Here is a 23,576-nt window from a genome sequence, read left to right on the forward strand (position 1 = left end):
CTGGACTTGATCTTACTAATGCATCTCTCATGGAAGGAGCTCGTCTAAAAGTAATATTAGGCAATTCGGGCACTAATTGGGACATAGTAAGATCTGTTTTGACAATAGGCCAATTTTTATAAATAATCCTTTTGATTTGTTTATTTTGTTGGCTGTAGGGTGTAATCAGTCTAATGGTATTTTCAGATTCTGTCTTTTTAGTAGTGGGAATTGTTTCATCATCATCTACATTAGCACTGCATGTGTTTGCTCTATTCATAGCTATGAAGAGTTCCTTTTTGTTATACCCTCGATGGATGAATCTATTAAGTGCCTCACTCTGGCATATCTTGAGATCCTCATCAGTATTGCATATTCGTTTGATCCGCAAGAATTCTCCATAGGGGATACTTTTGATCAAATGATAGGGGTGAAAGCTCGTAGCATGTAATATGGCATTACCCGCAGTGCTTTTTCTATGTAGTTTTGTATGAATAGAATTGTCCCTGATGTAAACTTCTGTGTCTAAAAACTGTGTAGACTTTTCATTTATATCTGCCGTGAAATTCAGGTTCAGAGCATTGACGTTTATGGTTTCAACAAATTTGAAAGCTGATTCTTTGTTTCCCCTCCATATCACAAACACATCATCTATAAAACGCCACCATCTAATGACATGAGTGTCAAACAGCTCCTTGTGGGTGGCTCTGAGGACACGCTCCTCCCACCAGCCTACAATATATATATATATTCACAGAAAAAAACATAGGTTTCAGGGGTGTTATAGCTAGCTGGACATTTCACTCATACAAAACCATAGAAATTCCTCCGTTATAGTTAGTTCTGCAATGCACTTCTGATGATGTCACATATTACATCATTCATGACATGGTCAGTGACATCACTGATGACATCACTGATGACATCTCAAATGACATCACTGATGACATCATCCATTGAATGTGGTTTAGTTTGAAATTTAAATATGTATTATATATATACCAATCTGTATTGAAGATTAAGTGGATATATAACTGTCTGGATAAAGGATTTAGTAGCTGTCTGACTGTCTGTTTAAGTGAGTAATTAAAAGTGTCTCACTTAATACATGGATTAGTAACTAAACTATGTGACTGTGTGCATCACTGTGTCTGTTGTTGAATAACATGCTGCATCAGTTGGTCACTAACTACATGAGTGTGTATATTAGTTATTGATTAGTTGGGTGAGTATTTGTATGGGACACTGAGTTTGTGTGTGGTTGGATGGGGTGTGCGTAACTCTATGCATAGATGTACGAATGGTTGATTGACTAGGTGCACTAGGTTTAAGAGTGCATGTAGAAACAGTTGTTTGTGTATTTATTTGTGTGTTGGTGAGCGAATATATGTTTTAGTTGTACATCTTCAACAAAGTGAGTGTATTTATTTGTTTGTTGGTGAGCGAATATATGTTTTAGTTGTACATCTTCAACAAAGTAAAAAAATAAAAGGCATTGTATGTGAAAGTTGGTGTATATAAATAAGTATATATAAGAGTCAGTGATTGTGAGAGTAACTATATGAATGAGTGTATAATTGTAATGTATGAGTTACTATGTGTTTGAATAAATGGGGTGTTGTGTGTATAATTGTGTAAGTGAGTAAATATAAGTGTGATTAATTTTTTTCATGAGTGAGTAGAATGACTGCATAACCGGCTAAGATGACTGCTGATGTGTCAGTGTCTATATAAGTGTATAAGTGCATTTGATAGTGTTCTATTAATTAGTGACTGCATGTATAAGTGATTCTGTTGTTGAATGGGTAGTTGTGCGTGGAGACTTAGGAATCAGTTAGTGAGTACGTAGTAACTGGTATTGGTGTGTCAATGGTTTCAAATATGGTACTCTGTATTTTACAGTGAGTGATGAAAGGTTATAGTAGTGTATGATGAGGTGTATCAGATTGTCACATGAATGATGTCATCAGTGATGTCATGTGAGATGTCATCAGTGATCTCATCAGTGATGTCACTGACCATGTCATAAATGATGTAATATGTGACATCGTCAGCAGTGCATTGCAGGCGCGCGAGTTATAGTTAGCAGAACTATCTATAACGGAGGAATATGGTTTTGTACGAGTGAAATGTCCAGCTAACTATAACACCCCTGAAACCTATGGTTTTTTCAGTGAATTTCATAGCTTTTATAAATGCTAATTTTAAAGTGTAATAGTAGTTATACCTATTTTTTGTACTGATTTTCTACAGCTTTTTAACTGTTATTTATAAATATTGTATTCATTAAATAACATTATATATTTCTCTGAAAATTGCAAAAAAAAATTTTTTTAAATGAAACCTGAAATATGGTTTCATTCTTTGTTTTACTTTTTTATTTTAATATATTTATATTATTTTCTTTTTTAATTTTTTTTCCTCATTTTTTCGGAGTCGCGGACCCAAAGCGTACTCATCACGGTGGGTGCGTGGATTCTAGCTGCCATTTTAGAAACGTCGTGAAGGATCTGCGTACGGTGTGCGATGGCTGCGTGTTTTTCAGTCACATCCTATACATTTAATATTACGTGATGTGCACGATTGGTATGCGACCAATCCGCGACTCCTGCTCCCGCGTATTTGTGACACATGCGCATTACGGTAAGCGACGCTTGCGCTGTGGCCGGTCCCGCGTTACGTCATATACGTGCTGGGGTGCGCTGGGTGTGCGAATCCCGCAAAATTTTTGAATGTTCTAAAATTATATGTATGTGTGTTTAATATACATATTAGGGCAAGAGACTATCTAAGATATTCATAAAATAATATTATTGTACTTATAATAAACATATTATTTTTAAATATATTTTCGCGAAGTCGTGTCGGGTGCGTGCTTCATGAGCGCAGAGTGCGCCGATCCCATGTGACCTCAAAAAAAAAGATTTCATTGGTTCATAACATTTCCCACTGTAACTATTGAAGGACCCCATCCATTTTAATCATTCTTGTTGGAGCATCTTTAGAGGGACATCTCTTTTCCTGCAAGAATCCTTTTAGCTTGTTGTTTTGGTGTTTTTCAAAAAATATCAAACAAAATGGCATCTGGACAGCAGCAGCAGCAGGAGGAAGTATCTCCTGAAGAAGAATTCTTGCAGGAGGCACCACGTCCACAGAGGCCGGATTCTGTTGTGTGAAAATTCTTCACTTTTCCACCTGGAGAGAAGAAAGTAAATGCGAGAAAGGTGACGTGCAAAATTTGTGACCGAGTCCTGTCAAGAGGCAGTGAAAAAAAATACTCTTGTGGCACTTCTTCTATGTACAAGCATCTCCAGACCACACATCCTCTCAATCTTGCTCGGGAGGAAATGATGCGAGCTGCTTTGAACCCCTCACCTGCTGTGGCAAGTACATCTGGAGCATCCTCAGGAACATCTGCGATGGACATTAGGCCAGAATTCGCCTTTCTCGAGCAACACTGCTTGAAGTGTAAGAAACTTATATGCTTCGGTGAGCAGTCGGTGGATGCAACCATCGTTGTTAATTTTTTAGTTTCTTTGTTTTTGCAATGATAAGTAATTCCAAATGTTTCCTGTTTTATTCGTTCTTTTTTGTGTTAAATTTTCGAAAAAAATCCAAAAAATACAAAATTTGTTAAATTCTTTTTTTTTAAATACAAAAGAAAAAAAGAAAAAAAAAGTTCTAATCAGAACTACCTTATCTGGTTAAAGAAAGAACTATAATTGCAAGGTAATGTGTGAAAGTTTGGTTGAATATATATATACAGCATGATTGACTGAAAGAATCCATTAGTAGTGTATGGTGAATTTCTAGGTGAAGATTTATGGGGAAGTACTGCAGTGTGACACTGCAAGCTCTTTAGCTGCACTGCACTGTGGCACTTCCGAAGCACAGGGATGTGACATATGTACCTGAATATGTTGCAACTCTGTGCTTCCCTCTGCACTGCTGCACAAACTGCAGCCATGCGGTGACACAGGCACCCTTGCACCATGGTGCAAGGATGTCTGTGTCGTGTGGAGATTGTTTTTGTGCTGGAAGGGACACCTTCCTGCACAAAAACAATCAGTAAAGGCATTTTCCTCTTTCAATGTATGCTGTGGAATGCAGCATGCATTGAAAGAGGAAAAAATTAGGAGAAATGAAAACAATTCTCCTCGTTGCGCCTTGCTACACCAACTCTAAGATGGGGCAGCATTCACACACATCTCCAGATTTACGATTTCTCATAAATCTGGAGATGTAGCTTGTTCTATGGGTGTTGCTTGGGAACACCCACAGCAACACCTATGGGACGCCCCTTCAACGCAAAGGTCTGTGTATGAAGGGGTCGTATTTACAAGGAGAGGAAAATCCACGCAGGGTGGCTTTTCCTCTCCTGGTAAATATGAAGGAGTGCCTGGCGCCATCCCTACGTAACAAAAAGTGACGTACTGGTGGCGCAGGGTGCTTGTAAATCTGCCCCATAAGTGCTTAGGTATTGGCAGACTGATACAATATGGGCAATTGAAGAATGGGTGATTGAAGAATTGCATGAGACTGACAGGAGGTATCCTATGCTGAATGGGTACTACTTCAGTATTTAATGGAGTGGACCAATAGTATGTATCTGCTTAGAGATTTGTAGGGATTATGCACAGAATATTTTATGTGTACTTGTGTTGGTGCCTAGGTCATTTTATAAGAATACCACTAATAACTGGAATGCTGACAGTGCTGCAAACAGAGTGAACACTTAATTTATAAGTGGTTACATATTGGTGGAGTGATAGGATAAGTAGATAGTGGTAGATAATTGATTAAAGAAGTGCATGGGACAGACTGGACGATTCCTACACTGCATGAGTACTAACTGGGTATTTAGAAGAGTGTATCAATAGTATGAAGCTAGTTAGAGGTCTACTTGGATAGTGCACAAAATATTATAGATGTACTTGTGTTAGTAGCTAGGCCATTCCATAAGTTCATGACTAGTAACTAGAATAATTAAAGTATTTCAAACAGAGTGTATAGTGAATTTATAAGTGCTTAGGTATTGATGGAGTAATAGGATAAGTATATAGTGCTGGATGGACGATTGGAGAAATGCATGGGACAGACAGGAGGATTCCTACACTGCATAGGTACTAACTGGGTATTTAGAAGAGCATATCAATAGTTTGTAGCTGATTAGAGGTGTGCATGCATAGTGTACAAAATATTGTACCTGCACTTGTGTTTTTGACTATGCCATTCCTTAAGTATACGACTAATAGCTGGAGTAATTTCAGTGTTGCAAAGAAAGTGCGTGCTGAATTTATAAGTGCTTAGGTATTGGTGGAGTGATAGGATACGTAGATAGTGCTGGGTGAATGGAGAAGTGCATGGGACAGACAGATGGATTCCTAGACTGCATAGGAACTAACTGGGTATTTAGAAGAGCGTATCAATAGTATGTAGCTGGTTAGAGGTCTGCATGCATAGTGTACAAAATATTGTACCTGCACTTGTGTTAGTGGCTAGGCCATTCCTTAAGTATATGACTAATAACTGGAGTAATTTCAGTGCTGCAAAGAGATTGCATGCTAAATTTATTAGTGCTTATGCATTGGCAGAGTGATAGGATACGTAGATAATCCTGGATGGTTGAATGGAGAAGTGCATGGGACAGACAGAAGGATTCCTAGACTGCATAGGTACTAACTGAGTATTTCAAAGCTATGTAGCTGATTAGAAGTCTGCATGCATAGTGCACAGAATATTGTAGCTGTACTAGTATTGGTCTGTCTATGGTTTCGAGAATGGTAGTCTGTATTTTAGGGTGTGAGGAGGTACATCAGATGATCACGTAGATGATGTCATCAGTGATGTCATTTGAGATGTCATCAGTGATGTCACTGACAATGTCATGAGTGATGTAATATGTGACGTCATCAGCAGTGCATTACTTTAATCCAAAAAGCTGGCGGCCATATTGGCCTGGTCACGATGTGAAAATTCAGGAATTGATACAATAAAGAAAAGAAAACAAGTGTTAATATGCATACAATGTCATTTCAGCATATCTTGCCTCTTGACCGTCATGCCTGTATGTTCGTCAATGTGACTTACTCATAATAAACATACTTAGATTTGCAAACATCAACATAAACAATGGACTACACATTACTTTAAAGTGAAAGGCTATCGGCCATATTAATCTGGACACGTTGCGTATTATAATGGTTCTTACACGAAAGAAAAGGAAAAAAAGGGGTGTTAATATACACACACTATCCCTAAATAAAGCTCAAGCGATTATAGCTCCATTCCATTCACAGCTCATTTGAGATGTCATGAGTGATGTCATGAGTGATATAATGTCTGAGGTCATTAGCAGTACATTGCGGGGGCGTAAGTTATAGTTAGCTCAGGTAACTATAACTGCTGAATTTCACTGGTTGTCTATGAGTGAAATCTGAGTCTAACTATACCGTCCCTATAATCTTTGTTTTTTCAGCAAATTTCTAGGTTTTTTTGTAACGTTAAGTAGGATGCATATCACAATGCATGGTGGGGGTTGGAAGCAGGGCCTGGCATTGTGCTGCCCCCACCCAAGCTTGCTGCTCCTGCCTTCCCTCCTCCTAGCCATTCATTATCCAAGTCCATGTCCCTGCTCCCTTATTACAGCCCTGTGTGGCCGTTGTTCTGCCACTGGCCTTTCCGCCTTCTCTGAACAGTTAGCGTGCTGCCCCATCCACCTCCTCCCTATCCTCTGTTGTCTGAATCCATGGACTAGCCTCCTCCCTCCTGCCATGCTTGGTCTGATGTGCTTCCACTGCCCTCCATTTGGCATGATGTACCAGTCCACCCCTCCTGCCCTCCATTTCCCAATGTTATGCCCCATCATTGACCTCCTGCTTAGCCTCTGTGCCTAGCTTGCTGAACTTATTCTCCGTCCCCCTGCCCTCTTATGTCTTTGTGCATGCCCCTTCTCCATCCTTTTTGCCCACCATGTTCTGACCCTCCCTTCTATCCTCCATGGTCCTTTGTGCATGCCCCTGCATCCTCCTTCTTGCCCATTATAGCCATTGTGCTGCCACTAACCCTCCCGCTTGCCATGCATGGTACTCTGTGCTGCCACGGGCCCTCCCACCTTCCCTGTGTGGTCATCTAACTGCCCCTGAGCCCCTCCCACCTTCCCTCCATGGTCTGTGTGTATGCCATCATAGTCTCACTGTTGCTCTACATGGTGTGTCTTGCTTCTAGTGCCCATCCTGATTGACCTCCATGGTCATCTTGCTGCTCCTGCCCTGCCCCCTTGCCCCCAGCCCTCTGTTTCCATGTGCAGACCCCTATTCCCTCCCTCCTGGCTTGCCTGTTCCATTGCCATGCCCCGGATCCGTCCCTCCTGCCCTTTATGGTCTGTTATGCTGCAGCTCTCTCTCCTGTCTGTCCATTATGGTCAGCTAGCTACCATTGCCTCTTTCCCCTCTGTTCTCTGTTGTCCATGTGCATGGTCTTGTCCCCTCCCTATTGCTGTGTATGGATTGTTGTGCTGCACTCCCGTCCCGCATGCCCTGTGTGGTGTATTGTGCTGCTGCAAACCCTGATGCCTGCCCTGTAGGGTCAGTTTGGTGCACCTCTCCAAGTCCCTCCTGTCCTCTGTTATCCGAGTCCATGTCCCTACCCCAATTCCTCCTGCCTTCCATGATCCAATGTACCATACTTGCGAACATTTTGAACTTGGTAAGAGAGAGATTTTGAAAAAAAAACTGGGGTATTGATTTTCCCCTTTGAGTTACATTGAAAAAAAGGAGATTGTAGACAGGACACAGATCAAATAAAGCCCATTTGAGCTTAAAAACATTGGACGTTTCCTGGCTGAATCAGGTCTGTTGGCATGTATGGTTGTATTACCACTGCCTCTTCCTTCTGCCCACAATGGTCTATTATATTGCCACAGCCTCTCTTGCTAGTCCTGTATTGTTGGTTTGTTGCCTCTGCCCCCCTTTCCACTGCCCTCTTATAGTCTGTTGTGCTGCCACTGCCCTTGCTGCCTGCCCAGTGTGGTCAAATTTTTGCGTCTGCACTCTCCTACCTGCCTTCAATTTTCAGGGTCCGTGCCCCTGTCCCCCTGGCCTCTGCCTCTCAACAGTATCCTAATGAACAGCTAGATTGCTAACATTCTATATTTATTACAAAAGTGTGGAACGCCTGACGTCATCTCGATGTATTCAAAACTATAATACCTATATAATTTCCTATAGAAATTACATATATGAGAGGGTCCTATTTGCATCAAAATTATGGTTAGTGTTCTAAAAAACTAAAATGAGGTCATATTTTCTGAGTTTTCAAACAGCGACAAAGCACTTTTAAATTATTTGTTATCTTTCTGTTTTTTCATCCAGTTGACCACTTGATTAAATGTTTAACTTAGGGGAGAGGATGTGGTGTTACTTCCAGAGCTGCAGACTTTGCAACTGGGGAACCAGGTTGGATTTTCTGCTTCAGCTTGACATTCTGTGATTCTGGTCAAATCACTTAACCTCCCCATGTCTACAACCAAAATGAATTTGTTCTTGTGTGATGTAACCAATGCTCATGTAAAGCACTCCAATACCTGACAAGTCTGCACTATATAAAACAGCAAAAACACAAAAAATAAAAAGTGTTCTGCACACTTCTGTAATTGGGCTGCATGTGGGCTACATCTGGGTGATATTTGTGCTGCATTCGGGATTTTTTGTCTCTGGTGGCCATCTTGGGAGATTTAGTTGTTATGAAGTTTACTAATTTCCTCATTTACTGCAATCTCCTCAATAGTAAATGTTTTCAGTTTTTTACTTTGATTCCATCAAGAAGGTATTCGGATATGTCACACATTTGCCATAAATTCTGAATGTTAGCACTCTAGTTGCTCATTAGATCACTGTAGTAAAGCTACTGCTCACCACGGAAGTCTGCTGCTGGTATCAAAAGTGCATGTTTCAGTCTGCATGTCAAAAACATGTATGAAATAGAAGAGGATTTGAGACGTCACTCAAAATGTGCCCTAATTTTTCTTTCTTCAGCACAAATCATAATTTCTACAGCAAAATGAACCCCCTCATTGTGTTCCTTTTTTAATTAAATGTTTTAAGTGTTACCAGTTTATTCCAATCAAGATGGCTTCAGGAGTGCCATACTTTTGTCATAAGTAAGACAGTAAGCGCTCTAGTTGTTATTAAGAACACTCTGGGACATTCTGTCATTGGGCTATACTTAGGCTACATCTGGGTGATAGTTGTGCTACATTTGGGCTCTTTTGTCTCTGGTGGTCATCTTGAGAGACTTATTTGTTATGAAGTTTCCTAATTTCCTCATTTACTGTAGTCTCCTCAGTGGGAAATGCTTTCAGTTTTTTACTTTGGTTCCATCAAGAAGGCATTCAGATGTGTCACACATTTGCCATAAATTCAGAATGTTAGCACTCTAGTTGCTCGTTAGATCACTGTAGTAAAGCTACTGCTCACCAGGGAAGTCTGTTGCTGGTATTGAAAGTGCATGTTTCAGTCTGCATGTCAGAATTTTTTAATGAAATAGAAGAGGATTTGAGAAGTCACTCAAAATGTGCCCTAATTTTTCTTTCTGCAGCACTAATCATACTTTCTATGGCAAAATGAACCCACTCATTTTGTTCCATTTTAAATTAAATGTTTTAAGAGTTACCACTTTATTCCAATCAAGATGGCTTCAGGTGTGCAATACGTTTGTCATAAGTAGGACTGTTAGCGCTCTAGTTGTTCTTTAGAACACTCTGGGAAGGTGCAGTAGAACACAAAGGAATCAACTAACTGTCTCTGCCCTTGTTGGATGTACATGTTTTACTGAGAATATCAGACTTCATTCTCACATGACTGAGAAAGATAATGTGAATTTTCAGAAGATATGCTCTCAGTTTAGCTTATAGATCACCTTCCAAACCTCTGTGGGAAAAGCATGGGAAAATCGTTTTCTCTCAAACATGATTCATGATATCCCAGCAGAAGGCTTTTTCACATGGTAAAATCACCTTAGAACACATCACAATTCCTAAAAAGAGTATGGTACCATCAACAAATGATTTATAATGTAACTAAAGTCTTAAAACCTTCTATTAACTGAAATGCTTTTTAATGAGGTGCTATCATGTATAATGGTCCCAAGATGGCTGCCAACACTTCTTGGATGAAGTGCTGACAGCCAATCAGATCTCACGATGAGATGTGTGGTTAGGCTCCGCCCAGATATATATTTGATTTTACTTTTGATTTTCTCAGCAACTACTGAACGGATTTACTCTATTTAACCAAAAAGCATGAGTGTGAACCAAGGGCTACCTCTTTGCCAAATTTGGTGTAATTCTGTTCAACAGTTCAGGCTGTAGCTGCGATTAAAGGTTCCTATGGAAAATTGCATGGGGAAAACATGTTTTGGGACCCCCCTTTTTTCTCGGCCCCAGCTTGACGAATCACCCCGAGACTTTCAGGATAGGAGTGGACCGGAGCGCCCCACCAGTTTTGAAAATTTCGTGAAGATTCGTCACCCGACGCCAAAGTTATTCCAAATAGAATGCTGCGGATTTCCTATGGATAATGGGTCCTAACTATTACTACAATATATTTATATATATATATTTATATATATCGTGAGCAAGGTATTGTGGTATACCGAAACGCATAGATCTGCTCTTGCCTGCATCCCACTAATGAAGGATTTAAAACATAATTTTAAAAATGCAAAAGGATTGAGAGAGTGCATCCCGTTTGTCTCTCCTGTTGGAGGGAATGTGTATGGAGATATATATATATATCTTGGGTTCCGTCACACTCGTAAATCACCTCCACAGAGACGGGCACGGACCACGATATTGGTGCAAGTATGAATACATTGTTGGTTAAACAAAATTTGACCATTTCAATCAACACCATGTTATGTTGTGCATACTGCACTGGATTTCTGTTTAAATGATGTTCCAGTGCTTTTACCCCATCTCTGTGGTTGACGTATAGAGTGAGCTCACATCCAGTGCCATGAGAATATGCGTGTCCTTCAATTCAAACTTGTCTAGTTTTCTCAAACAATCCCTTGTATCTCTCATGTAGGATGGCCTGAACATGCTCCTATAGAAAATAGTCCACATATTGTGACGCATGCTCTAGTAAACTGTCTCTGGCAGATATTATAGGTCTTGCCGGTGGTTTCAGGGGATTCTTATGTATTTTGGGGATGAAGTATATTGTAGGCACAGTAATGGTCTCATTCTTCAAAAATGTGTATTCCATCTCATTCAAAAGACCTAGACTTTTCCAGGCAAGCAATTTCTGTAAAAGTCATTGCACATGATTTTAAAGTTCAATGCGTTACTTTTGATGTAGCATTAAGTTGTAGGTATGAATCTTTCATATTTCTTCCTTAGACCAAATAACGATATTACCCCCTTTATCGGATTTTCGTATTACAATCTTTTTGTTCATCTGCAGTTTTTGCATTAGTAGGAAATATTGATGATTTCTGCTGTTGTATCCCTGTTTTGTATTACGTACTCAATGATTAAGCTTCTTGATTTGGGATGTTATATGTTCACTAAAGATATCAATTGCATCCCTTGGAGAGATCGGATTAAATGTTGACTTTGGTCTAAAGGGTGTATTTCAAATATTTGTTTTGTTATGCCTTCTGTCTTGGATCTTGTTGATATTGACTTCTGCTGGCTGCTGAGAACGGAATCCTAATGTACATCTCGGTTGATCTTCTTGCATTAGTTCTTGCAAATCTTTTAACAAGGTCATGTCGGACATCGAAAGATTCACTGCTGATGATTGATCTCCTAATATGTCTGTTTGATTTGGTCCAGCTTGTTTGCTTGTGCGAAGATTATATTTATTTAACTTAAACTTTCTCACACTTTTATAAATATCCTTTCTAGTGGTTGCATAGCTAAAATCAGTTTCGGGACAGTATGATAGACCTAAAGTCAATAATCGTTCTTCAGCCTCAGATAGTTCGATCTTTGCAAGATTGATGATGGTTTTACATTTTCCTGTATATAATTCTGTTCCCATCTGCCTGTTGTTGTTCTCTTTGCATTTGTTGCACCTCTTCCTCGCTTTCCTCCTCTCCCGATGTTTAGCGTTTGATCCTGTTTGTTTCTCTGTTTTCCCGGGCGGAGGGTTTGCCTCTTTTCTTTGCATAAAAAATCCAATTCCTCCCCTATTGATACTTTTTGCGGCATTTGTCCTTTGTTGGGACCTCTCAGCTCTGAATCCGTCTCACTCTCCAGTGCAGAACTGATATCAGCAGTGGATGTGTTTTCATACCTCACTCTGTTACCTGTTGTACCTTCTATTTGTTCTTCTCTGGGTTTAAATTTGGATATTTTCATGAAATCATATTTTTAGGCAAATGTAAAAACTTGCCCCAACTCATAATCTATTTTGTCCTCTGGAATGTGAATGTCTTTCTTTCCTTAATTTTTCCTTCTTCCTTTTTTAATCTTGTTATCATTTCCTGTCTTAGTTTCACCACTTCATCCGTTTGTCCCATAGCTTCAATTTCATCATTGATTTTGTCAATTTCTTTCAACAGTTCAGCACGATCAATGTCTGCATATTTTTTTAAAATTAATACCAGCCTCTTGGATGAATGTAGGTTACTTTCTGCCCATTCGTGCATCATATTTGGATTCGGGTTCTCGTACGAGGGCGCTATGAGAATTCTAAGCCCCAGAGGTGTTCTCCCCATGCCAATGTAACGCTGGAGTGACCTTGATTCCCACCATTTGCTTTGTTCTTGGCACTTCTCTTCTTCTAACTTTTTCATTCTGTCTTTTAAATTTGTAGTAAGACTACTTGTTACTGTTGCATTTGCACGCCACGATATAGACGCCATCGGTGAATCACTGAACATTTCTGAGGCAGCCGCCTCACGTTCGCGTAGCGCGTCAGCTGTCATTGTTACTTTAAAACTAATAAAGCCGTCTGAACCATTTATGCCGATAAATGCGGTTTTATGTGTTCATCCGTTGCACCCTGCAGTTTGATATTTCCTACCTTGCCTCGTGGCCTACGTCACCCAGTGTCCGCCGACTAAGAGACCACCTGCCGCGTGTATGGGTATCAGGATGTTTGTTGCTTCCAGGGGGGGTCTCACAACGTATTTCCTTCTTGAAACTTTTAAATCCAGGATGCCTCCAGGATCGGTTACTTCTGTTTTCTCCACATCTCCCAGATCCGGAAAGGGAGTCCGTGTGCAGCCGGAAGGAGTTTAACCGGCTCCTGTATGCCTTGGATTCCGTCACACTCATAAATCACCTCTACAGAGACGGACACGGACCACGATATTGGTGCAAGTATTTCTGTTTATTTCTCAGACAGCCATTATGCGTTTCGGCTCAATCGAGCCTTGTTCACATGACATCCGCTACGGCATTGATTGTTACTTTTAAATTGACTGGTGCAAAACCACACACGTGCAAATTGTGCAATCATAGACATAAACAATCCTTGTTACAAGTCTTTTTGTTTAGTCTGTCTTCTTATGTCTCTGTATCTTATAGTTGATGTATCTAACATTTCTCCACTCAGTATTGCTTTGTACCTGAGTTGCCTTATTAATATTTACATTTGATTTGTATTTCCATCACATTAATATGCCTCACAGTGACTGACCAGACAATGAAAACCATTTGGTGTATCGATTAATTGAATATTGTACACAGCATAAATAGCAAAACACTTTACATATAAATAAATAAATGAAAATAAGTATGTAAATAAATATAAGTTAAGATGTTCTTTATGAGATTTAAAATAAATATATGTATAAATACAATTTCATTAAAATCCCTGTAAAATACATTAAATGTTTCGCCAAAATTAGTTTTTTATCTTCATCTCTAGACAAGGCTAGAGTTACTACCTCCTCATGTGTTATCCCATACCAAATAAAGATAATAATGATAATAAAGTGCGCTGTGCTAAAACCAATAAATGAATGGTTTTATATTTATATGATAAAAAGATATTTAAAAAATGTTTTTATCTATGTTTGTCCATCACCATATTCATTATTATTTTGTGATACTTTCGCTTGTCGTCTATCTAGTTTTATTTTGTTTACATTATGTAGTAAGATTATCATGTTACAAGACCTCATTAACGATGGCTTTTTGTTAGGCATGGCTGGATAAATTCATTTTAGAATCTTAGTGCTGTGTCTGGATAAAATCATTTTATGCATCTAGATGACATCATTTTTATGCAGTGCCTATTTTCAGTAAGGCTTACGCCGACATGACCCGAAGTCCCATGAGGTTAGTGCAGGCAGGTGTAAAGGTCTTCAGAAGTATTGAGACCTCCTGGGTATTTGGAATCTAATTCTGAGTATATAGCGAGGCTCTAGTTTCCTCACTTTAGACTCTCTATTGCCTCCTCTTCTGCTTGGTGGTACTGCATCTATGAGAAAATATTTTAACCCCTCTAACTTAGAATCATGTTTTTCTTTAAAATGTTGTGCCACCGGGTAGGTGTTGTCTTGGTTTAGCATGGCTCTCATAGGTTGGAGCACTCATTTATGTGCCTGAAGTTTTGTGTGCTGCCAACATTTTGGAGATTGCAAGGACATTTCAGGACGTAGACCACACGGTCTGTCTTGCAAGTCATGGTCCTATTAATTTTGTATTCTCTGTCTCCAAATGGGGTCCGGTATATACTCGTATTGACCCCATAACGACAGGCCTTGCAAGTTTTGCTTTTGTGGAATCCTTTGTGGGTGGTCAACCAATTAGTACCCTCCATTGTCTCAGGGCTTGTTTTCACCAAACTGTGTCTCATAGAGGGTCCCCTGCTGTGAGTAAACAAGACTTTGTGAGGTAAAAGATGTCCAATCACCAGATCATTAAGAACTAATAGCCAACTCTGTTTAATAATTGACCTGATGTTCTGCTCTTGTTTACTGTATCCAATGATAACTCTGAACTCACTAGGCCGAGAGATTCCCGCTACAGGGCTCCCTTCATTGTATACCTGATTGTATTCCCTTGGCAGACAGATTATTTTGTCTCTTAGTGACTGTGCCCTGTCCAACTTCATGGATTTCACAATGGCTCTGTTAATGGCTTTGTGTGAATACCCGCATTCCAAGAATCTCTGCTATATATATATTACCTACTGGTGGTCGCCAGTAGGTAGTTATCGTTAGAACCTAGTGTCCATAGCAAAAGCGTTTTTGATTTGCCAATAACTTTGGTGCCGTTTGAGGAATCTTCGCAAAATTTTCAAAACTAATGGGTCTCTCCAGTCAGCTCCGGCCTTGAACGTTTCAGGGTTATTCGTCAAGCAGGGGCCGACAAAAAAGGGGGGTCCCAAAATACGTTTTCCCCATGTTAATTTCAATAGGAAATTTTGGATCAGGCTACAGGCCGAACTGCTGAACGGAATTACACCAAATTTGACAAAAAGGTAGCTCTTGGTTCAGAAAGCGCCCTTTTTGATGTAAATCGGATCAGTAGTTGCTGAGCAACTTAAAAAATAAAAATATCAATATCTGAGCACCGAGGAGGAGTCCCGACTCCTCCCGGACACGAGCTTCACTCTGATTGGCTGCCAACACTCCAAAACAGGAAGTGTTGACAGCCATCTTGTGACTTGGTAACCGAGTCACAAGAAAACAGAAGATAAAAAGGTTAAAAACAAGAAAAGGGGGCAGGGTAGAAACACCCTGACCCACTAGGCATGCTCAGGGGGAACCACAAGGACCCCAGGTGCAAAAAAACCCATTTTTTTTAAATGGCTGAATTTGTGCTGGGTGCACGAATCGGGCCGAGATAATAAAAAAAACTGAAGCACAGGCTCCCGCGCTTCCTTTTGTATAAGCCCCCCAGGTGGGCCAGGCCCCTGGGGCAATGACCAGATAGTTAGCACCACCTCACGGGGTGCTAAATATTCTAATATGGGGCTCTGCTGCACACCCCCGGGCCCTGGGGACCACCGCCTCCCAGGGCTCTAAACACTCCTGGAGCCCTCGATGGCTCTGGGGACCGCCACCCCCCAGGGCAGGCTCCTGCAATGTCCCAGGGTGCCCACCCCCGGGATATTTCTGTTTGTCATGGCAGGGTGGGAGCCATGGCATGCTCCCGCCCTCACATAGGAAACTCTGCTTTGTTTTTTGGAAGTGAGAGCAGGAAACTAACTCTCGCTTCTAAAAACCAAAGCAGGATTGGTTTTGCACAAAGGGAGCTGCATGCCAGCAGCTCCCCTTGTGCAAAAGCAATGCCGCCTCCCGCAAAATGCGGGGAGCCGGCGGGACCATTGGGGCATTAGGGTTCCACCCACTGTACCCAACGGAGAGGCCAGGCCCCGGGAGATGGGGTCCCCGGGGCCAGATGTGACCCAGCAGGGGGGGCACGTGGCCCCTCTCCCCTCTTAATATAATACAAAAAATAATTAAAAAACAGAAAGGCCGGCCCCGGGGGATGGGGTCCCCCAGACCATAATTGACCTAAGGAAGGGGGGCCACGCGGCCCCCACCTATAATTTCTTTTTATTTTTTTAAAAGAAGGCTGCCAGGCCCCGGGTTATGGGGTCCCTGAGGCCAAAAGTGGCCCAGTGAAGGAGGGCCACGGAGCCCCCTCCTATCAAATAAAAATAAAAAAGTAAGCGGCACCTCACCTGAGGCCCCGCCCCCTAACTGCATGACTCTGCAATGGCACCCCCTGGCGCGTTCTAAGTTGGGAAAGTAAGTCCCCTTGAATACTAAGGGTACCTGGGGGCCAACTAGCCCACCAGGTAACTTCAGTAAGCGCCACACAGCTGGATTGCAGAGAGGTGGTCCGAGGCCATGCCCCTTTATTCACCACTCTGCAAACGTGCCTCTTGGCGCACTGCTGGAGGGGCGATGATGTCCAATTGTGTCCTGAGGACCACAGGACACAAGTGGACTTCATCCTTTGAGCAGCTGTGCGCCGGGAGTCACGTTTACAGAGTGGTTTAAAAAGGGACATGGCCTCGGACCACTCTCAGCAATCCAGGTGTGTGGCACTCACTGGAGGTAACTGATGGGCTAGTTGGCCCCCAGGGACCCTCATAAATGAAGGGGACCTAATACCCCAACTTAGAACGCATCAGAAGGCCTGTTTGCAGAGTGGTGGGGAAAGGGGGAGTGGCCTGTATCCACCTCTCAGCAATCCCACTGTGTGGGGCTTACTGGAGGTAAGAGGTATGCTGGTTGGCCCCTAAATGACCCCCAGCAGTGAAGGGGACTTCAATCCTTATCCAAGAGCGCACCAGGGAGCACGTTAGCGGAGTGGTGGGCAAAGGGGGCGTGGTCTGCTACAAAGTAGCAATCCTGCTGTGTGGGACTTACTGGAGGTAATAGGAGGGGTAGTTCGCCCCTAAGGTTGTCCTTGGGGGCCAACTGCCCCTCTTGTTACCTCCAGTAAGTCCCACACAATTGGATTGCTAAGATGTCTTTGGAGGACATGCTCCCCTTTCTACCCCAGTCTGCAAACATGCCTCCTGGCAGACTACGGGATGGGGTATGAAGTCCAATTTACTCCAGAGGGACTTTGGGGACCAAGAAGTCCTCCTGGTACCTCCTCTAAGTCCTATGCAGTGGAATTCCTGAGCGCTGGTCGGAGGCTCAGCACCCTTTCTCCACCACTCTGCAAACATGACTACTACTTAAAGAATCATCTTTCTGCATCTCTGACTTAAAGGTAGTTTTAATCCCCCTGCCCTAATATGTACTAGGGTCTTACAGAGGAGGTCATGCCAAGCACAGGGGTACCCCAACATATAGTGTGCCCTTGTGTATGTAGGTGTTTTCACTGTATTCTAAGTGTCTTTTAGCATAGCACTGGCTCTAGGCCTGGTTAGTCAGAGTCGGTTACCACCAGTACCCGTCAGCAAAAAGTTGGGGGCACAGAATGACTTTGCAACAAGGCCTCTTTCTGCTCCTCTGTTGGTTCTTTGTGCACATCTCTTGCTTCTTTCTGCACCTTTATTTGTCTTTCTGCACATGTCCTACCTCTGTAGGCATAGTTAGAAATTAACATTTAAAAAACCTTTGAAATTCACTGAAAAAAACTCAGGTTTCAGGGCCGATATAGTTAGAAATTAGCATTTCAAAAACCATTGAAATTCACTGAAAAAACACAGGTTTCAGGGACGTTATAGTTAGAAATTAGCATTTAAAAAACCTTAGAAATTCACTGAAAAAAACCCAGGTTTCTGGGACATTATAGTTAGTTGGACATTTCACTCATACAAAATCAGAGAAATTTGGCGGTTATATTTAGTTCAGCTAACTATAACTGGGTCCCCTGCAATGCACTGCTGATGACGTCACATATTACATCATTCATGAAATGGTCAAAAACCATATCAGTAGGTGGCCAATACAACATATTAGGAAGGCAGTAACTAAAACTGCCAATTGACAACCAATATAACTCTCCATGATAAATAATCCAGAACACATATTGTCGAAGCTCACGCAATGGTCAGAAAGATCTAATATTTCAAGTTAACTCACGTGTACTTTGATTTTCATATGCTTGTTGAGTCTGAACGGGTGCTTGGTTTGCAGGTAGATGATATATGAGGATTGTTTTTGATGTTGCTGCCAGGTTCAAACACAATTCCCACCTCGTATGTTCCTTGGTACCCTGTCAATACCAAACATGTATTTTACTGGAATCCTTATTAGGTTGCATTTCAAAATGTTGTGAAAACGGATATGGGGTGGCCTTATGTTTGCTAGCCCTTAAATGCTCCAAAGACTTCTTTTGCATGGTGGTGATGGTTTTACCCACATATGTTTAGCTACATTGACAAACCAAAACATAGACACAAAAATCTATAGAACATGTAATAAACTTCGTAAATAATCTTTTTTTCTTCTGCAGGCAACAGATATTGCTTACTATTTACAAAGTTTACACAAGCTTTACAATGTTCACATTTGTTGAAACCTCATAAGGATTTAACATTGTCATGTACCTCTGCTGTATGTGCAAGTAAATCACTTAATGATTTGGCTTTTCTATGTGATATGGAGGTTTTCATGAAAATATTCTTGGCAATAACTCCATCATTTCCAAATATTTTTCGGGTGTTTGCACTTAATGAGTTCACATTTTTGATTATATGTGGTGATACATCTTATAGAGGTATCTTTATTTTTCTTGACTCTTAAAAAGGGGTATTCAGTAACTCATTAGTACCTTTTGTTTATGCCCTACTGTATGATATATGTAATATCTTCTTGGTATTGTTTTGTTATATAAACCTCACTGTTAATTTTATTTTGTTCTTTTTTAAATCTAGCCTTTGTAATGCAGACCCACTTGCTTACAGCATTTCACAAAATGGAATGCTCTTCACCACATTCCTAGATTGATGGCTCCTATAGTGTAACACATATTTCTCACAGTTTCTTTCCTGAATACGGTTGAGCCAAATTTACCACCCACAATTCTGTTACGCATATCTAAATTATCAATCTCAGTATAACTTATGTAATGTGTGAATGTCAGGTTGTATTCATTGCAATTGAGGATATGTATAAACTCTAAAGATTCCCTCTGTGCTCCCTCCCTGAGCAGGAAAAAATCATCAATGTATCTGATCCAACTGATATGTTTGGTACATTTTTGATTCTCATTGGACCAGACCAGCTACTCCTCCCACCAGCCTTCAAAATGATTTGAGTAGATGGGAGCAAAGCAGGTGCCCTTGGTGGTCATTGTGAATTGTCAGTAATAGCTGTCATTAAATAAGAATATATTCTCATTAACGCAGAATCTGATCACGTCACATAGCATCTCACTATAATCATAGAAGTTAATGGGTCGATATCCACGTCTGCATTCCTAATGTGAGATCAATGCAGGTATAAAGAGAATTGACATTCAATGTTATCATTTGGGCAGAAGCTTCCCCCAGAATAGCTTGTAGCTTAGTTAAAAAATCTATACTATCCTTGAAATAGGAGGACAAATGAAAGGCAAACGGAAACAGAATGATATATGTGCCTTTATTTTCTCATATTCATTCATTAGTAGAAACAATCGGATTGCCTGGTGGATTGGTGGCACTTTTGTGCTCTTTAAGCAACATATAAAAGCAAGGAGTTTTAGGACTGTCATTTTGAGATATATTCTTCAAAATTAATGAGACTCTAATCTTTCCATTTCAGTTCGGGAGTTATAATTACTTTAGGGCACAGAAGGGAGAGAAGCCCACCCGGTGGCAGCAAAGAAGTCGGGAGATACAAGAGCCAGACCCAATGAAAAAGCAAGCTTGTAGATCTGAGTACCATGTGCAGGTGAGAAGTACTGCACGGGTTGAGTAAATAGGGCCACCCGAACCCTAGCCAGAAGAGACTGGATCCTGAAGGGGGTGGCTGTCGGGCTATGCAGTGGCGGCTCAGGAGGGTCCTGAAGAGCCCATCAATAGAGGACAGAGGGCACGGCCGTGCTCCATGCCCGATTCCCTGTGGTATAGCTGGAGGAAGCAGAGAGGCTGAGGGCCTCCTGAAGCTAGGGATGGGACTCCCGCTTATAGGTGAGAGGCCCTTCTCCTTAGCAATTAGTCAGTGCAGAGAGGGACGAAAACCACTTGCCCCGTGTTGAAGAGCCAACAACCGACTTCAGAGAGCACATGCCTTGGGGCCCAAGTCCAAACACAGGTGAGAGGGACTGTGTGTGGGCAGTTGCGGGTGACACGAGGGCCCAAGTGCCAGACAAAGCATAAAGAGGGGAAGAGGGACCCCTCCCTCATGATAGATTACACGGCCAGTCGCCAGAATACCTGGCAGGGGGAGCCTGAAAACTGTGACCTCCTGTAGTCCCTCCACGGCTCAATAAGCAGTACTGCGACAGCTGGGTATAGAAAAGAAAGCGGACCAGAGGAGGAAAAAAAAGGTGCTGCCCAGACCCCCCTCCCCACAGCAGACAGGGATCCTTACGAGGGGGAGAAACTTTCAAATAGGTGCCTATGGCAGCATATTGACGCTGACACTAGTGGAGCACCCAGTCGGCCGCCCAAACACACATGCAAGTGGAAAGGTTGGTGCAAGACTGTACCTACATAGGAAGGGAAGCAAAGGCCAAAATATGTGGGTAAAGTTAACCCAAGGGGAAATTTACAATTAGAGGTCTTTGGGATCTTATCATTGAAGGGGCCTTCAGTTCCATAATACTGAGGAAGATCAATACCCCATGAATGGCCCTATTGCCACAGCTAACATAAAGGGCGTGCACTAAGGCTGAGCAGAACTCGCAATAGTGATGAGAGGCCAGGGGCAAAAGAAGAGAGAGGCGTGTTCCAGACACTAAACAAGACTAATAACACCGGACACAGAACGCGTGCAATACAAGAAAGTGGGCTATTCACCAGGGGCGGACATCATAGATCTCATGGGAAACACAGAGGAGGCGCGCGCACACGGAGTCCAGTAGCTGGAGAGCCAGAGACACTGAGGCATGAGGGTAGGGTGCAGACAAACAGAGACTCCCAAAGGTAATCACAAAGGCCATAAGAGAGGTTCTGCCCGGGTCTAGGGCACTCACCAACTAGGTGGCTTGCTGGCCATTGCAGACATCAGAGACCAAAACAGAAAATCCAGAGATGCTCCACCAGCGGCCTGACAAGGCTAGCGAGGAAGGCTGAGATATGGGCTTAGCCACAGGAAGAAAAACAGTAACCGGCTGCATAGCCCCACCGACACTATTAAGCTCAATCTTACTGGGTGAACTGACTTATTCAAAGTCTATATCCTTGTGCCTGTTTGTGTGATACAATAGAATAAATAGGGATAGGGGTGCGAATACAGACCTCTCAGGCTATACCGGCGCCAGATTATCATGTTGACAGTTCAAGGGATGGGCGTGGGTAGTGGGAGAGTGTGGAGTGGGGAAGATAGGTTGAGGGAACAAAGTTCTACAAGTAGACTAGCAGTTACGTTTTTTTTTCTTCTTTTTCAGTCAGCGGTGGGAGATTCACAATCGCAGGTAGGGACAAGGGAGAGGAGAGAGGTAAGAGGTAAGAGAGCCCTCCCGAACAAAGAGAGAGAAGGAGAGTCCCACACATAATGGGTGAGGAAGGATATACAGTGTTGACGTGGAACGTCAACGGACTAGGAAGTAAGGTCAAGAGAAGACTGCTCACTAGGTATCTTAAGAGGCTCAAGCCTGACGTCTTCCTACAGGAGACCCACTTAATGGGTATACACTGCATGCTTTTGGGTAGGGGGACATATACCGTCCTTACACATGAAGGCTTTTCCTCTGGAGCAAGGGGTGTTGTGTTGTTGATACATTAAGAAAATGCCTCCCTTCCATACAACGAAGACCTGGAATGACCCCACTGGTCCTTTTGTGGCTGTTCAGGGCACATGGGGACGACAGGAACCACTTTGACTAATGGTGGGCGGAATGGGACATAGACAACGCTCAGAGTGGAGATTGAATGCATGGGAATTACACGACAAAACACTCAAGGGGGTGATAAAAACTGAAACTTAGATCTACTTTATTGAAAATGAGGGCTCAGTGCCCTTAGTGACAACCCTATGGGAGGCCTATCAGGCGGTAATACGAGGCAGTCTGCAGGATGTAATAGCGCGGAAGAGACATGATGAGGCTCGCCAAGTGGAACCACTGGAAAGAAAGCTCCTGCAACTGGAGAAAGATGTACACCCAGACATAGACACTGCCAGGCTAGGCCAAATCGCACTCACACGCAGAGAACTCAAAGCCCTGACAGAAAGGGAGGTACAGACCCAAATACAGGCCTCACATCACCTACTCTATGAGTCAGGAGACAAGGCACGGAAACTACTGGCTTGGTTAGGCAGGAAGGAAAGAGAGGCAAGATGGGTGGCCACGATACATGAAAATGAAGAGGTACACACCACAGAGCATACCATAGTGGGGGCGTTTGCCCACTTCTACACAGGGCTTTATGATGCCAGACCAGAAGCAGAGGAGTCACAGACAGTTGCCTACCTTGGTAAAATAGACACCCTTTCCATGACCCTGGAGCATCGAGAAGCTCTAGATAAGAATATTATCCTGATAGAAGTGTTAGATGCAATTAACAGACAAAAATCAGGGAAAACACCAGGTCCGAACGGACTGCCGGTGGAATTATTCAAACAAAACGACAACCTACTAGGTCCCCACCTCTTAAATATGTACAATGCAGCAAGACATTAGGGAACACTCCCCATAGATTTCTGTAATTCTACTGTAGTGGTGATCCACAAATCAGGGACGCTGCCAGAGAGCTGTGGGTCATACCGCCCAATCTCATTGCTTAAGGCTAAAACTAAAATTCTGGCCTCCATTCTAGCAATGCGACTGCTATCGGTAATTATGGCTCTCATCCATCATGATCAATCCGGCTTCATGCTCCAATGAGCCACACGTCTTAACCTCCGTCGCCTGGCCAACTGTCTAGACTAGGTGAAAGACAGGCCCGCCCCTCATCTATTCCTTTTCCCAGATGTGCAAAAAGTCTTTGACACAGTCCACTGGCCTTTCATGCACCAGGTCCTGGTGAAATTTGGATTCAGACAGAGTTGTATAACTTGGGTGGAATTGCTCTACA

The sequence above is a fragment of the Triturus cristatus genome, chromosome 5_2 (assembly GCF_964204655.1).
Source record: "Triturus cristatus chromosome 5_2, aTriCri1.1, whole genome shotgun sequence".
NCBI classification, from domain to species: Eukaryota; Metazoa; Chordata; class Amphibia; order Caudata; family Salamandridae; genus Triturus; species Triturus cristatus.